Source organism: Carassius auratus, chromosome 5 (assembly GCF_003368295.1).
Source record: "Carassius auratus strain Wakin chromosome 5, ASM336829v1, whole genome shotgun sequence".
Classification (NCBI taxonomy): Eukaryota; Metazoa; Chordata; class Actinopteri; order Cypriniformes; family Cyprinidae; genus Carassius; species Carassius auratus.
The window spans coordinates 12,355,314-12,371,493 of NC_039247.1; positions in this window are offsets into that span (position 1 = coordinate 12,355,314).

The window sequence follows — 16,180 nt, forward strand, 5'->3', positions numbered from 1 at the left end:
AACACAACATGAATTCAGTGCATCACAAGAGCTCATACACACATCAAAAGCCCATATACCAGACTCATGCATACTAATTGTGCGACTCCTGTACACCACCACAATCTTCTTTACCTTGATTGCAATCTTTATCCATCAAAACTTTACTTTACTCAGCTAAGTGTGCCATGCAGTGGTGGGATGTGTTGACATTCCGTTCACTCTGTATTTCACACAGCGAGTAGGCCTACATCATCCAGCAGTAACATGAGCATCCGCGTGCATATTCTCATTTATCTCATGACAAGAGCCATTGGGCACAACACTGGCCCAAGGCATAAGCGAACTAAGCGGGCCATGGGCCCCCCCAAGAGTACATGAAATGACAGCTTGATTTGTGAATGTGAATGTCTGTGAAATGTAAAAAGAGTTGTATATAATCATACATAAAAAAACAAAAATTAAGTTCACAGAAAAGAAAAAAAAATCACAAATTTCAGATGAAACCTATCCCAACACATTACAACATGATTAACACACACTTGCTAACAGAAATGGAGCAGAATCATAAATATATTACAAAAATATTTAAACACTTGAAAATCCTAAGTTTGTTTATTTGCAGGTTTAAATTAGACTTTGACTAACAGATTTCCAATATTACCATACTATATTTTCCTTAACAAAGTAGCTTGCATGTCAAATTCATTGCGATCTATGTCCGATATGTTAAGAATACTTAGATGAAAACAATTTCTCTTTGTAACTTTTTTTTTCTTCTTTGAAAGCAAAGAGCAACACATCATACTGTAAACTGTCATTTGTGTATATTTTGTATATAAATGGTATATACAAACCTATACTGTTTGTACGCTGTATAAGTTAGAGTACCACCTTCCTTACTCTGGAGATCATAAGATAAAACATGAAATAAGTCAACAATATAATGTTGTTCTGGCACAGCAGAATAATGGCAAACATTTTGAACATTGCCAATTACAGCTCTTTATAACACTGGTTATGAGGAGCACAAACTAGGTCACACCAAAGGTTCATGATAGTCATTATGATTTATCTGACTCTTTTAGCTAGTTAATGCTATATTTTATTTACCCTGCAGACTGCAGAGTTGACAAAGTAGCAAGTGGAATTTACAGCTTGTTTCACGGCTCCTTAACATCTACACTAAATAAGGAAGCACATATCGGTTTATTATTGTAGGGCTGTAAATGCTAATCAAAACTTCTTAAATCACTTGCTAAAGGCTAATGATGCTACAACAGAGATTTAGGTATGACGAGGAATAGAGACAGAATAAATGTAAGTTGAGGAAGCCAACAAGTGTTCATAAAGCACTTGCTGTCTAAGAAATTTAATCAGGTAAAATAATAGTCAAGATTTCTAACTTTCAAAATCATTCTCTACTCATAAACGTTTAATGTTTAATAAACATGAGTGGGAATGAGTTTTGCTCCAATGAGTTTTCAGTGTGGGTGGGGCTAATCTGTGTAGAAACCAGTCAACTGACAACAAAGTGCTAAGAACAGGGTGTTGGGGCCGTTTACACAGAATGTGTTTTTGCATCCCACTCTTTTTCTATGTAAACATGCACTAGATAGACGTCTTTGACCATTTTACTTGTTTACTTGTCTTTTGGAACTTTTTGCACATAATACAGCTTTCTGAAAATGTGGCACTCAGGTTATTGAAGATTTTAACATGTGTCTCTAGACCACTGCACTGCATCTCAGGTTTTCAACTCAAGAACACATAATGTGAATGGTCCCTTACCATGCCAAAGCATAGTGAAGGTTAGAGTTTTTAGAGTTTCACACCACAAAACATTGTTCACTCACTGACCACACACTTCCAGGGGGAACAACCAGTCCTTTTCTATCTTCAGGCCTTAGTTTCTTGAACTTGATGTGGGAAGAAACTGGCAGCAAATGGAGCAAGACAAAGAGAGGTGCAATGTGGGCTTTTTTGGCTCCACTGGAGACCAGTCACTCCACCACCTTCTTGTGAATGAAGGCCTAAAACCATTTCCTTGTATCAGCTATTTATATAGAAATGTTAGAATGTGCTGACATCCTGCCACCAATGCCAAAAATGTTAGATCAGATCTCCATGTCAGAAATATTGGATCTACTCTCTTTACCATATCCAAGGATGCCAACTCTCACGCATTCAGTGTTAGACTCACGCAATTGACCCAATTATCACGCTCTCACGCCACACCCCCATATTCTCACGCAGACTCATGCAGCAGTGAGGAAAAAAAATGTGTCGTAAAAATAATAGTTATTTTTATTATTATTATTTTAATTTATAGGCTTAATAAATGAGTGCATTTAAGACAGTAATTTTTTTGTCATAAAATAATTCATGAATGCTTTATTTTTAAATAACCTTTTACAAGTTTTGAAAATGTTTGTGCACTATTCCTTCTTAACATTAAGACTTATTTTGGTGATTTTATTACACTAAGCTCCCCCCAGAGTTAGATGCATGCTTCACATTTAATGTTATTATTAAATAATTAGGCCTATTATAACATTACATTCAGTTAGAAAAGGAATGACATCATAACCGGCACATTATTTGTTTTGTATTGCCTTTTACCTTTTTTTCTCCTTCTTTTTATCGTTTATTTTAGGCTAGAAAACAGAGGTGGCGGTGTCTTATTCTATTGGTGATTAATGTATTTGAATGACAAAAATTAACATATTGAGTGCTTCCCGGAGACGTGTAGAAAAGTTGTAGTCTCTTTTAACTTTAATATGCATATACACTAGTCCATATTGATATTTGATTCATTTTACAGCCTTACTGTAGATGTATTCATTCAAAAATAGGCAAATTCCGTGACGTTCTGCTTTATATAGCAAGTTCCATTTGTGACTGAATTCCGCAATTCTATCCGTGACTGTTTGCGAACACAGACGGGGTGAATTTATGAAAAGTATGAAATTTTAAAAGTTCAGACACAAAACCAAGTTGTTATGTATCCTCACACTTTTTTAAGTGGGTATACGGAAATACTTGCCGTTTTCTAGTGGGTATACGGCGTATCACGTAGACTACACCTCTTAGCAGACGCGTTTTCATGCGAGTTTTGGTTCGACACTAGGCTACATAGTTTTGCTTCAGGAAGAATGATAAGGCTAATTATATATGCATGCCACTTTCTGAAACAACCCTACACAGTTGATAACGTTAATAATGAACACAATGTTAACTTAGCCTGCCTGTGATGAAATGCCGACTGCACACATGCACACGCTTAGTCTTGGGATTCCACAACTTCCCTTGATCATCCTCACAATTTATTGCTTATAGCCATTTTGTCCTCCTTTCCGGTTCTGTATGTTTTTTAGGAAGGGTGTAAAACTTCAAATCATAATTTGTAACTTTATTGGAGGTACAGAAAATGACACAACAACTCTTTGGCATGATTGTCCCTTGTATTTCAATCGGCGCCAAGGCATTAAGGCATTATGGAATTAAGTTAGCATTAGCAGAGTTGTTTGTTTTGCAGCACTGAGCAGTTACTTTACATTACTTTATCATAAAAACAGTACAAAAGCATTTCCAGATGACAAATATCTGGACATGCCTAGTAGTTTATGTCATATATTGTTTTCTAAGAACAGAATCAAGTCAACGACATCCCATATTAAAAAGATTTTATTTATATCTATCACAACTCATCAGTCATGTCCAGATATTTGACTGGTGGTGGTGTCAATATGGATACATTTTAATTTTCTGTTATAGGATGTTATATAAAGTATGAGGGACAGGCAAGAAAAGAACGCTTGAAAAGAACGCTTGAAAAGAACGCTTGAAAAGAACGCTTGAAAAGAACGCCATGCCCCCCGTAAGCCCCTCCACCATAACAAAGCCCAGCCCCAAAAAAAAAATCTCACTCTAAGCTGAATTCAAAATTTGTCAGCCCTGCCATATCCTATCAGAAGACATCCATCAGGTACCTAAAACTGTCAGCAGAGTTTTGTCTGGTAACCCAAACCAATTAACAAGTTTTGTCTGACATCCAAATTCAGTTAACAAAACTGCATGTTGCCTGGTACCCAAAACAGTATTAACTAAAAGCCTGAGAGGAGAAAATGTGATGATTATGAAATTATGAGCATTAACCAATCACTGAATCCTAATGGCATATTTCAATGCTTAGGCTTTGTCTGACCTTCCTCCCCACTTTATCTGGCCAGTACATATCCAACACGTTTAGTAACCAAAAACAATGGTAAATTATTGCTTCATAACATTGACAACATCAACATTAAAGATTGAAATTGGGACCCGTGAAGACAAATATCTCTTGAAACCACACAATTAAACACTAGAAACTTCACATTATGTATATATATATATATATATATATATATATATATATATATATATATATATATATATATATATATATATATATATATATATATATATATATATGATTAAATTTTTATTTGATTAAATAGCATAGTTAAATAATGAAATGGTGCATGATTATGATTAAATTATAAATGAATAAATACAACACAGATAAATGTGTTCTCTTGGATCAACACAAACACGTGGAAATCCTTATCTTCAACAAAAAGTTCCTACTTCAGGAAGTGTTTTGTCAAAATAAATTAATAAATAAAATAAAATTTGTGATTATCTGAAAAATGTATTTCTGCCAAAGTAGAATTGTTTTCTCTTTATACACCTTCATATACACTACATTGTCAGAAAAAAAAAAGAAGAAGAAAAATGAAAGTGAATTGTTTACAACTGATTGGCAGATCCAGAGCCAACTGAGAATAAAGCATTTGCAGGTTAGGGAGTGCAGAGAAGTGCAGAGACTTTAATTGTTTTGCCTTATAGCCAACTCACATACAAATATTACACCTGAGGGCAAGTTATTCTTCATAAATTGGGAGTGAAACTACCAGCAAGTCTAATTATGCAAACAAAAGTTTGAAAACAAGCACCTTTTTATTATTTCAGCAAAAGTATCAGACAAAATATCTACAAAGGAGTAAAGTATTTTCTTAGACAACAGGGGGCTGTGGAATCTAAAAAGCTAAGAATGACTATTCAAAATAACTTACAATGGATTGTAATTGTACTGAATGACAACACTTTGGTTAACTGCAGAACAAGCATTTAGATTATGTGCAAGATGAAGGTACTGTAGCTTCACTGAATGATTCTGCTTTTTTTAATTTTTAATTTGTATTTAGATTATTGTAATTTGTTTTGATGGTATAAACACAGACTAAGACTTACTGCATTATTGGTAGATATGATGTATATCTGCAAATGTTGGCTTTTGTACAAAAAACAACACAGCAGGTATCTGTGAATCTATACTTCTCAGAATGACTAATCTGGTTGATTCTGCCTGGAGCTAACGGTAGGTGTAATGTGCTGAATGATTGTTTCACTCTCTTGGAAAGCTCTCAAAGTTAACAAATCTCAAAACTCAAAGCTCAAGTTTCAATAATTCAGTATATTGTATTGAGAATAATTTGCAGGGCTGGAGAGACCAGCGAAACTAGGCCCATTATCACCCAGTTATCTTGTTTTCTTCAGATCTCAGGATATGTTTGAAACACTAATGAATGAAAGTGTCTCAGAATAGGTCTGCTTTTCACCACATAACTGCTGTAAACTGGAACCACCTTGGGGCAACTTCATATATTTTGCTGTCATGCTCCAGCTAAGTGATCCAGTTATGTTTCACACAACTGTTTCATGTTCACATGTAGTCTTGATTCTTGAAGAAAGAAAATAAGAAACAGTGAGCATCAACTAAGACACATTTGTCACTTTAGCCTAAAACAATATCACTGCATATATATAAAGTATATATATATATATATATATATATATATATAGAGAGAGAGAGAGAGAGAGAGAGAGAGAGAGAGAGAGAGAGAGAGATTTTTATGTATTTATTTATTATCATTGTAATTGTACAATTTACACGTTGCTAATCGACAAGAAAGGTATCCACTTCAAATCCAAATAAGCATATTTTTGTGATCTGCTCTGCGCAGTGATATTATCTTCCCTCTCATATTTTTGGATTTTAGCAAGTAAAGAGTAGACAGTTTCTCATTTGTGTTGCAAACTGATAGCATGGTTACAATTCACTTTCAATGAGTAGAGAAATCCTGTGAAACTTCAGTAACAGCATAGATCTATTACACGTTTTATATTCTGTTATATGTCTGATGTACTGCATGGGCTAATGGCCAAACATACAGGAGACACATTGATTCCTTGAGAAAGTGGAAGAGAGTTGGAGAGAGAATGAGAGAGATAGAGAGCAGTGATGTATTGTCTGAGTGAAGGACTGGACCAGAAGAACTCTAGGCAGGATTAAAACAGTTTGAAAGGAAATTAGTTTTCTCTCTTCCCTCTCTCTCCACCCCTCACTGTTTCTTAGCCAAATCAGAAATGGTTTAGTGCTTAATTAGGCTGTTAAACTAAATCTGCCATCTCTTTACAGCAGTCTTCACAGACACTCACACATACGCAAACACTCGAGCACACACTAATACTCTCTCATTTGCATTCACAATTTTCCAACTCTGAGAGCCCAGAGCTCTGATTAGTCGACTCTAGGGAGGAAGCCTTCAAGAGATTCCTGCTAGTCAAGCCACAACACCAAAGTGTGCATATTGTGTGTGTGTGTGTGTTTCTGACAGTTTTCAGACAGATCATATTTTCTTCACAGGAATTACTGAAAACATCTTACTGACTGAAATCATTTTTTTTTAAAAATTTCACTGCTATAAAGAAACAAATCTTTTTCAATCTTTTCTTGTTACTGACATTCCTAGAAGCATACAGTAAATTCATAGCACATTCATATCTAAATGAAATTTTCAAACCAATTGTTCTATATTAGTATTGTGTATTGTTATTTCTTTCATGTAATTTATTCGTGATTATGTGATGGCAAAGCTGAAACATTTTATTTCTTCTTATTACTTAACAGGTGTGCTGTGCAAATAAGTAAAAACAGTTTATTTATACATTTTAACATATTAAAATGTGCTTACTGTTACTTTTGCTGAATGAAAATATACATTTATTTTTTTACGCCAAGCATTTGAATCATGCTTTTTATGCAAAATATATGGCATTAATATACAGTATTCTGCCTCATTCAAAAAAAGCCCACCACAATTAATGATGCTGTCAGAACTATGGACTTGTCTACGTGTGTTTTTTCCTCTGTGATCCATTTTCTGTCTTCCATGGTTTGTTCATTTGATTCCAGGTGTGTCTAATTTCTTCCCCATGTGATCCATGTCCTCGTTGATTTAGTCATTCCATACCCCTGTATATCCCCTATTATACTGAGTTTAAAGCCCCAGCCTTTTGAGTTCATGTTGGTCAGAGATTATGTGTGTCATGTGCTCCTGTTTACCCCTTTGAATTATTGAAATTAAAAGAAGATTTTTATGTGTTCTGTGTTTACTTGCTCCTTGCAACACACATATTGTGACAGAATTTGTGACCTAAAATGGTTACCTCTGTTTGTCTATTTGGGAAATTAATACAAACACAATAATTCTACAACCGTATGGAACAGACTGTTTACAGCCACCATCTTCCTGCATATCACTTTCTCTTCTGTTCATTTCATTCCCTCCATCTTGCTATTAGCCTCCCTCTGTGACCGCGGTCTCCAATCATCATTACCTTCAACCTCTGTGCGACCTGTTTTCCTCCCTCTCTTTTTGGTGGTTTACCGGTCCTCATCACTCTTTCCATCACTGAATGTGTACACATGTCCCTCTCTGCTGTTCCCCTGTTGCCCTTCTTTACCTCCTTCAATCTCCTCACTCATATTTATTAATCACTCCATTTCCCTCCTCTTCGATCCCTCTCTACAAGACGGAGCAGATGCACAGCTTCCTTCCAAATCTGGCTGTATTACAGAAACTAACAGCTGCTGCTAATATTACCACCATCTGACAGTGTGCTACAGAGAGAGACAGTTAGGAAAGGAGAAGCAAGGGATGATGGTGCAGAGACAGAAAAGAAGCAATAGAGGACAGAAATTAATAAGTCAGCAAGGAAAGGAGAGATGAGGAGAGCTATAGATGGAAATGAACACAGGGAAACACTAGACGGTAGACAGATGCTCTGTTCCAGACTTCAATGAGCTGCCTACAGAGGCAGCATTTAAGTCATCATAGGTGTGCTTCCAATACGAAGGAAACTTCATTATGCAACAGCTCGTTTGTGCCAAATTTGAAGGCAGCGTCATGTATTCTTCATAGTCGATGCAATCCCAGAAGGCACTGTGCCAAGACCACTGAAAGATGTAATCCTAGATGGCAGATGAAGTGAAAAATTTAATTAAAATCAAAACAAAATTTTAAATAACAATGAATTTTAAACTTCTGAGTAATTAAATTAATTGATTCCAAAATTATTCAAATTAATTTATAAAGAAAAAAAAAAAAAAAAAAAAATATATATATATATATATATATATATATATATATATATATAGTTAATATATTATGACTAATGGTATTATTTTGTATTAATAATAATAATGAAAATACTAAAATTATTTTAGTATTATTTTGTTGCCACATGTAAGCAAAGATTTTAATGAATAGAACATTTATATGATGGTTTGGGGGGAGGGGGCAAGATGAACACAATAGTGTTTTGTGTATTCATAGTTGTTCACAGTGTTCACAGAGATGGATTCTCTTGCTAAACATGGCCAAAGTTTAAAAAAATTATTTAGAAAAATGACTGAGAATTTCTGTGCCGAAAATCTTACTTCCGGGTTGGTACAAGTTTCGGCAGTTTTTTTTTTTTTCGATCGTGGATCAAATGACATATATGAGAACGGAAGTCCTTATATGACCATTTCTCCCCGAAAAGCGCGCCCGCACATCAATACACTTCAAAAGTGTCGGCAGCGCTGCATAGGATTTGTTCGAGAATGCATCCAAATAAGTGTTTTTGGATGTGAGGGAAAGATTACCGTGTTCCGCTTCCCCAAGAACCCAGCGTTACATGAACAGTGGATGCAGTTTGTTTTTCTGGGGCAGGAGTGTATCGAGTGCGTTAGTTTGTTCTGGTCATTTGAGTGACGAATGTTTTATAAACAAGGCCACATCATTTGATATTAAAACATGGAGCCATCCCTGTGATAAAAGACCACATTTATGTAAGTACAATTGCATCTGATTTCTGTATTTTGTTTGGAAATCAGCCCATAAGTGAATATTTGTTAATGGATACAACACAAAACATCAGTATTATACAATAGCTCCACTCACGGCACGCCTCCAGGAGCTCTGCTTTTTCCGGAAAGAATCGTAAATCTGTATTTTTCTTTTATAAATATGATAAAACTAAAGACTATTTGGATATTTGAAGGATTCAGTACTACTCTATAGGTGCTCAAGATTACCATGAGATTAGATGAAACTGTGTATGTTATGTACCCTTTAAGGTTTTGCCCCAGAAATGCTGTGAGAGCTAGGCTGGAGAGCGTTGCAGAGTTAAATGTGTTGCAGAGTTAAATGAGTTGAATTTGGGGTCAAAGAAATAAGGATGAGACCACACTCTGTAGTTTCAAAGCTTTTATTAAGAATATGTTTTATCAAGAAAAAGACCAGACACTGTTTGTTGTTCATACTTTTTATTGGCAATATGGTTTATTAAGATAATAGAGTAGAGAGGAAGACACATGTATTAGAAAGTGCAAGAGGGCAGAGTGCTTACCAGGAGGTGATGGACCATGCGAGATGAGACACAGAGGGCTGCAACACAGTCCATGGAAGAAGAAAGAAGAGATAATGAATGAGGCTATTTAAAGAAGACGTTGAGGGCATGTCCAGTCTGGATGACCTCATCTGTGGAAGTTACAAATAAATATCTAAATATATACATGTAATTTAAAATGTTTCTTCTAGTATACTTTGCTTACTGATATTTGTGTTGAAACATTGATAAATGGGAAGATTAAGACCTAATGCTATGCTTTGTTATGTTAGAGTACAGTGATTTGTAGCTTAGCAACATGCTAATATGCCAAATTAGTGAATTTCTTACTAGATTCCATGACCATTAGGGTGCTGCTTGTGAAGTTGTCTGTAGGCAGTGACGCAGTTTTGAAACAGACCTAAAAAGAAGAGAAAACTCACGCAGACACAAACACAGCTGTGGTGGTCATTAAAGTGAGCACCCTGAGACTCAGTGAAGATGCTACAAGCTGTGTCTCCTGCAGTATTCCCCAGTCTTTGAAACATGACACGTTTTGGACCACATTCCTTTATGAAACACTGCAGGTACATAGTTTTAATAGGACTAGACTTGACTTGTAATGAGCACTTTGCCTGAAAATTACCTTTCATATCTGAGGATGCAGTGAAAATGGTTGACCATTATGGAGGACATTATGCTTAACTGTATTGAGAAGCAACCTGCATGAGAAGCTTTTCCATTAGACAAGCAGTGGAATAATCCTGAACTACATAGTTAAACACATGCACTTTTCGTTGTACATAATCTACTAATCCACATTATATCTTCAGATGGGCCCATGATTACACATTAGTCAATGAACAGAAATCTGTAATGTGAGACACCTGCTGCCGCACCATATCATGACACCTGGATGATGCACGCATGAGGCTTTCTAGCACAAACTTAAACGCACACTAATTGCTTGAAACATACACCATATTAATATCTTTTGCCTATTGGTACCATTAAGTAATCGAACTCATTTCGAGCTCCTACAGTATAAACAGTTTCCTAAAACATAAATTATTTACCTTCTCTAACAGTCCCAATGTAAAAGAAGTAAGGTAGCAACAGATATGGTCTCTGTTATTGTGCCATACTTCGGAGAGAAAGGAAATACAGTAAATTCTAAAATGTATTATTATCAATAAATAAATAAAAAGTACAGCAGGGCTTAATTTCATCCATTGGTTGCTGACTGGATGATTTGAATGAGAGTTTGTAGTTGATTGAAATGGAGGGGGTTTTAGCAAAGTAAATAATTTGAGAAGTCTGAGATATGTCACCAGAGCTGCCTATAATGAAATTTTGACTGGTTTTGGCTAAAGATACTCACAGAAGAGAGACTACCAGGAAAAAGCACAATATAATAAACTTCAACATGACAAACAATTACACTCTCCAGATTCAGAAAGAGGATGGATGGAAAATGAATCCTGTACGTTAATGTCAATGTTTACTCTGCTGCCTATGTGCTTGATGGATATTGATGTGTTTGTTCAGCAATTATTTTGGTCCAAAAAATTGTGAGTATATTGGTGGCCATAGGTCATAACTCAGCAGTTGCTCCTCCTAAGCTCAGGAGACTTAAATTAGATCTTTCATTTTAGTATAAACTGCATTCATTTCAGATGTTTCTCCCAAAATTTCTTAGACATATATCCTTAGAAATATTATAAGACACAAATGAAACTTGAGATATATATATAAAAAAAAAAAAAAAAAAAAAAAAAACTGATAATGTGGTGGAAGAAACAGAATATCTCTTTGTCTTGCTGCAATCTCTATCAAGACTCCATTATTGCTCAGAGTTTGCTTTTTCTAAACTCATGAGACTAAGTTGTGATTTTAATTTTAGTTTCAACAGAGTGTCAGTGTCTCAGATGCTTATTTGGATAAAAGTAGACGTAAGTGATAATTAACTGTGAGAAACAAGGGATATCTCTTAATTGTCTTGCAATAATCTATTTCAAGGCCCCATTGTAAGATGTTTTACTGCTCAAAGGTTGCTCTTTTTCTCTTGCATTAGGGTTTTTTCACCTTTAATGGTCAGGACAGTAGGAGGAGAACAGGAAACAATGGAACAGGTGAGAAGGGAACAGAAGCAGGAAAGTATCTTTAGCTGAGATTCGAACCTATGTAGTCTGAGGTTTAGTTGTTCTTATGTGTCAATGTGCTCTGACAGTATTTACTCTATGCTATACTCTACACTAAGGCCTGATTCTCTTATATGGCTCAATGAGATAATCAGCTTTGTCTTAAGATGCAGCACAAATGATAACAAATGGTATAGAAACATTTCTGCCTCAGAGTTTTACAAGCAGGATATCATAACATTTATATTGTCTTATCTGATTGCAGATATGATAAAACATATTTCTACAATCTGTAGATACAAAGCTGCAAGTATCTACATCTCACAGATGGGCCGTGAGGGTTTATTTCTGTCTATGAATACAGAACATAATGTTACAATGTGCTGAATTGAAAGAAGTCTTATACAAGCATACATGCACATACACACAAAGACCTTCTCTAACATTAGCCTAACCTAGCTGCACTCACACATATTCAACCATCCATTCAACTTTCTCAGCTGCAATAATAGAAACATCTGTCCGTGTTTTGAGAGAAACTGACCTTGTTTATCTCTTTTGCAGCAATTATGCATGACAAACACATCTGAATCTCGGAGAATATGAGAGAACACACTCAATTCAAGCTGCTGTCTCGGATAAGAGGCTACTGTCAGCTCGTGTACATCTTGTGAATGTTTCTGTGAGTGAGTGTTTAAGTGTTAGCGTGTGTGTGTTGGGGGGCTGCTTAATTGCTTAAGCTCAATTCAGTCTTGTTTGTTAGCAATATTTATTTTTTGCAGAAGAAGAAGAATTGAAGTTTAATTATAGAGAGCACTGAGTGAATTGGTTTCAATTTTGCATCCAACGTTTGCCCGGATCCTGAAAATCCCAAATAATGTAGTTTTCAGTAAATTTTCATTGGCTTTCTAAGAAAATATCAATATGGAGACATTTAAAGAACCGAATTAAGACCACCCCCACCCCTTTCTGTATCTTGTGTTTAATGATTTAAAGGGGTCAAATGTTACTATACCATTATTTGGTGTATTTGGTTTTATGCAATCTGTTTATATGGTTCCCTTTGAGTAACACGTAGATTTTTAAAAATCTCATTATTCTGAAAAGCAAGGTGTGCTCTGGTTGGCCAGCTATACAGTGCATTGTGATTGCCCGAATACCTCAAGCACATGAGGGAAATGTTATGCCCCTTACCATATTGTGACGCCGTATCCCGGCGTGATGCGACAAAACCAATAAAACCCCTTACAAATTAGACTTTTGTTGCATCCAGTGGGGACATAATTACTGAATATTATGACTTATACTGTCTATATTGGCAAATATTTTGCATATAAAAAAATACTTAATGGCTATTAGTCAGACTGTCATTGCAAAGTTAGAACTGCCCCAGTTTATTGAAAAAGCCTTGTAGGCTACTCTCCCATAAAATTGTCCTCCATAAAATACGCTGCACATACTTGAATATTTGTGTTGCACTGTTCTGGAACAGTCTTGCAAATACAACTTAACCTCTGATTTCTGGTTGTGTCTTCTTTTGGAAGGCCAAACAACGAAACACACAGCTTCTCCACGACATGGAGGAGCAAGAACATACAGCAAGAATCAAAGTTCCCTCTTTCTTTGCATTAACATTTGGGTGGTGTTATGAAAATCTTCCCACACAGTGACCTAGACTTAAGACACTTAGGCATGGACGAGCCTTAACTTTTATAAAGAATATCTATTTGGGTTTGAGACTTTAGTCTTTTCAATTTTCTATTTTAGGGATATTATCTATGCATGCACAGCTTTTAACACTCCAAAGAGAAAAGTATACTTGAAATCGCATCATATGACCCATTTAATACAAAACCTAGTTAAAGTTATCATAAACATTGTGAAATTAATTAAACTTTAAGAATTTATTCAATCTATGATTAAAAAAATATTATCAAACAAAAATATAACAATTTAGTAGCAACACAGCTTTTTGTGTCAAATAAGATGCTGCACAACAAAACTGAAGGCCTATGTATTAAAAATACCTTGTTTGTATAATATTAATTAAAAACAATATTATTGTTACTTTGAGAAGTTGTATATCATTGTAATACATTTCCATCATAATTTCTTCAAGTTAAACCAAACTTTATTTTCGGTAGTTTATTGTGAACTAAGAATTTTGGTATGTATTTGATGTTAGTTTTTAGCATGAAATGCTGAATTGCTGAGGAAGTGACTCTCAAAGCAGCTCTGGAAATGAAGTGCATGCATTCACGTTTTCATTTAGTGAGACGGCAGATGTTGGAAACAGCATGAGTGTCAAGTGTGTTTGAGTTTTTTTTAGCAGACAAAGCTATACCTCTTTTTCTGACAGGTTCTCACAGACTTATTAGTGGCGCGCACTGACTGGCTGTTATTGCATTTAAGAAAAAAATATCAAGTGAAAAAAATTGGATTCAGAGCTTATTATTGTTACTGACATGTTAGTAAATGTGAATTTAGATATTTTTTGTAACATGTTATTCATCTAGATTAATGGAACTTATAAATTGTACAGGAGAAGAGTTTGTGAGATCTGTGAGTTCAGATTTATAGTCTTATGGAGAATGATTGCCTCAAGGCTCTAGATAACAAGGAATGTGTTTGAAAAGTGTTTAATCAAGGCTCTGCTAAAGGAATGATTTATTATGGACACTGATAAAAACGGTTAATGACTGTGTTGTTTCTCAGCAATAATTTTTTCTATACATCCTTATGAAACTTGTATTGGTACAATTTATTTATTTAGTTATTGATTCATTTTTGATCTGAGATTCCTGCAATCAGACAGTATGAAACAATAAAACTGAAACGACCGAGGGTCTCATTTATAAAACTCTCCATATATTTCATCCTAAAAGTGTATGTAGGCATAAAGGCTAGATTTTGCCTATGCAGAAAAGTTTTCATATTTATAAAACCATGCATAGGCACCAGAACCTGTGCAAAAAATCTCTTTATAAATTCCAGTCTGGTGAAGACACACGACTCAGTGTGCATACATGGATATATATATAAACCACCCATTCCACAATTAAACAATATATTTTCTTTCTGATCAGTCAGATTAAAATGGAGCACTGGTCCAAGAAACCTGACATAGTTAAAAAAATAATATAGTTTTAAAGATAATATAAATGTTGTGTTAAATTTAGTAACTGAATGTGGTAAAACATTGAAATATTTTTTAAATCTCCTAAAAAAAAAATTACTGTGAAAAAAATATATATATAAAATGTGCATTAACATGCCAATTGTAACTTTCAGCACAAGGAAGAGGGAACTGCTCCCTCCGCTGCCATTTGTATAGTAATTCGATTTGGGTCAAGCATATTCTTCATGTAACAGCACAGAAAAAAGCAATTCACAATTTCTTCAGGTTTCTGCAGGTGTCTTGGAGATGTTGTCGCGGTTCTTCTGGATTCCGTGTGTCTCAGTTGTTTCTGCTTCTTCATGGAATTCCAGACAGACTGGATGATGGTGAGATCAGATGATGAGACTTATATATATATATATATATATATATATATATATATATATATATATATATATATATATATACATCAAATATCAAGAAGTAACCAACAATCACATCTGCCACTTCTGCAACCTCAGACTTTCCCTTACATTTACACAGAATTTAACTGGATTTATCTGGGATTTTATTGCTCACTATGTGTATGTGTGTGTCCCTGTTCTTACAGCAGAACTTATTTATATGATAATGGAGATTGGCTTAACACTTGGCAGCTGAATCATAATGGCAAATGCATTCATAAAAACAACACATAAACACGCATAAAATGAGAGCAAGAGAGTGGGAGTTGATTTTTGATGCTCTCTGGGGCTATGAAAATGTATAGGATTACAGGACTGGAGTGAAGCTGCAGGCTTTCCCTGTAGTGTGCAAATCAAGTGTATGTGTGCATGAGAAAGAGACAAATTGTAAGAATTTGAACAATCTGCTGAGTACTAACAGATGCTGAACCCATCAATAAGGATGGCCCGTGGGACAGGATGAGAGAGTTTCAGACAGTTGATGGAACTGTCTTGCCAAAATGTAAAACATTTGGGCTTTTGGGATAAACTGAACATTGCTGTTATATTGTGCTGACCTAAATATTTAATCAAGGTAATGTAATTTAATTGGTTATTATATTAACTAATTAAAAGGTTCCGCTGAAAATGTAAGAATGTCTATTATCAATCTTGGATACATCTTTTTCTTTTCTTTTTTTTTTTTTTTTAATTAGGCCAATGTATTTAAAAAGTAATGT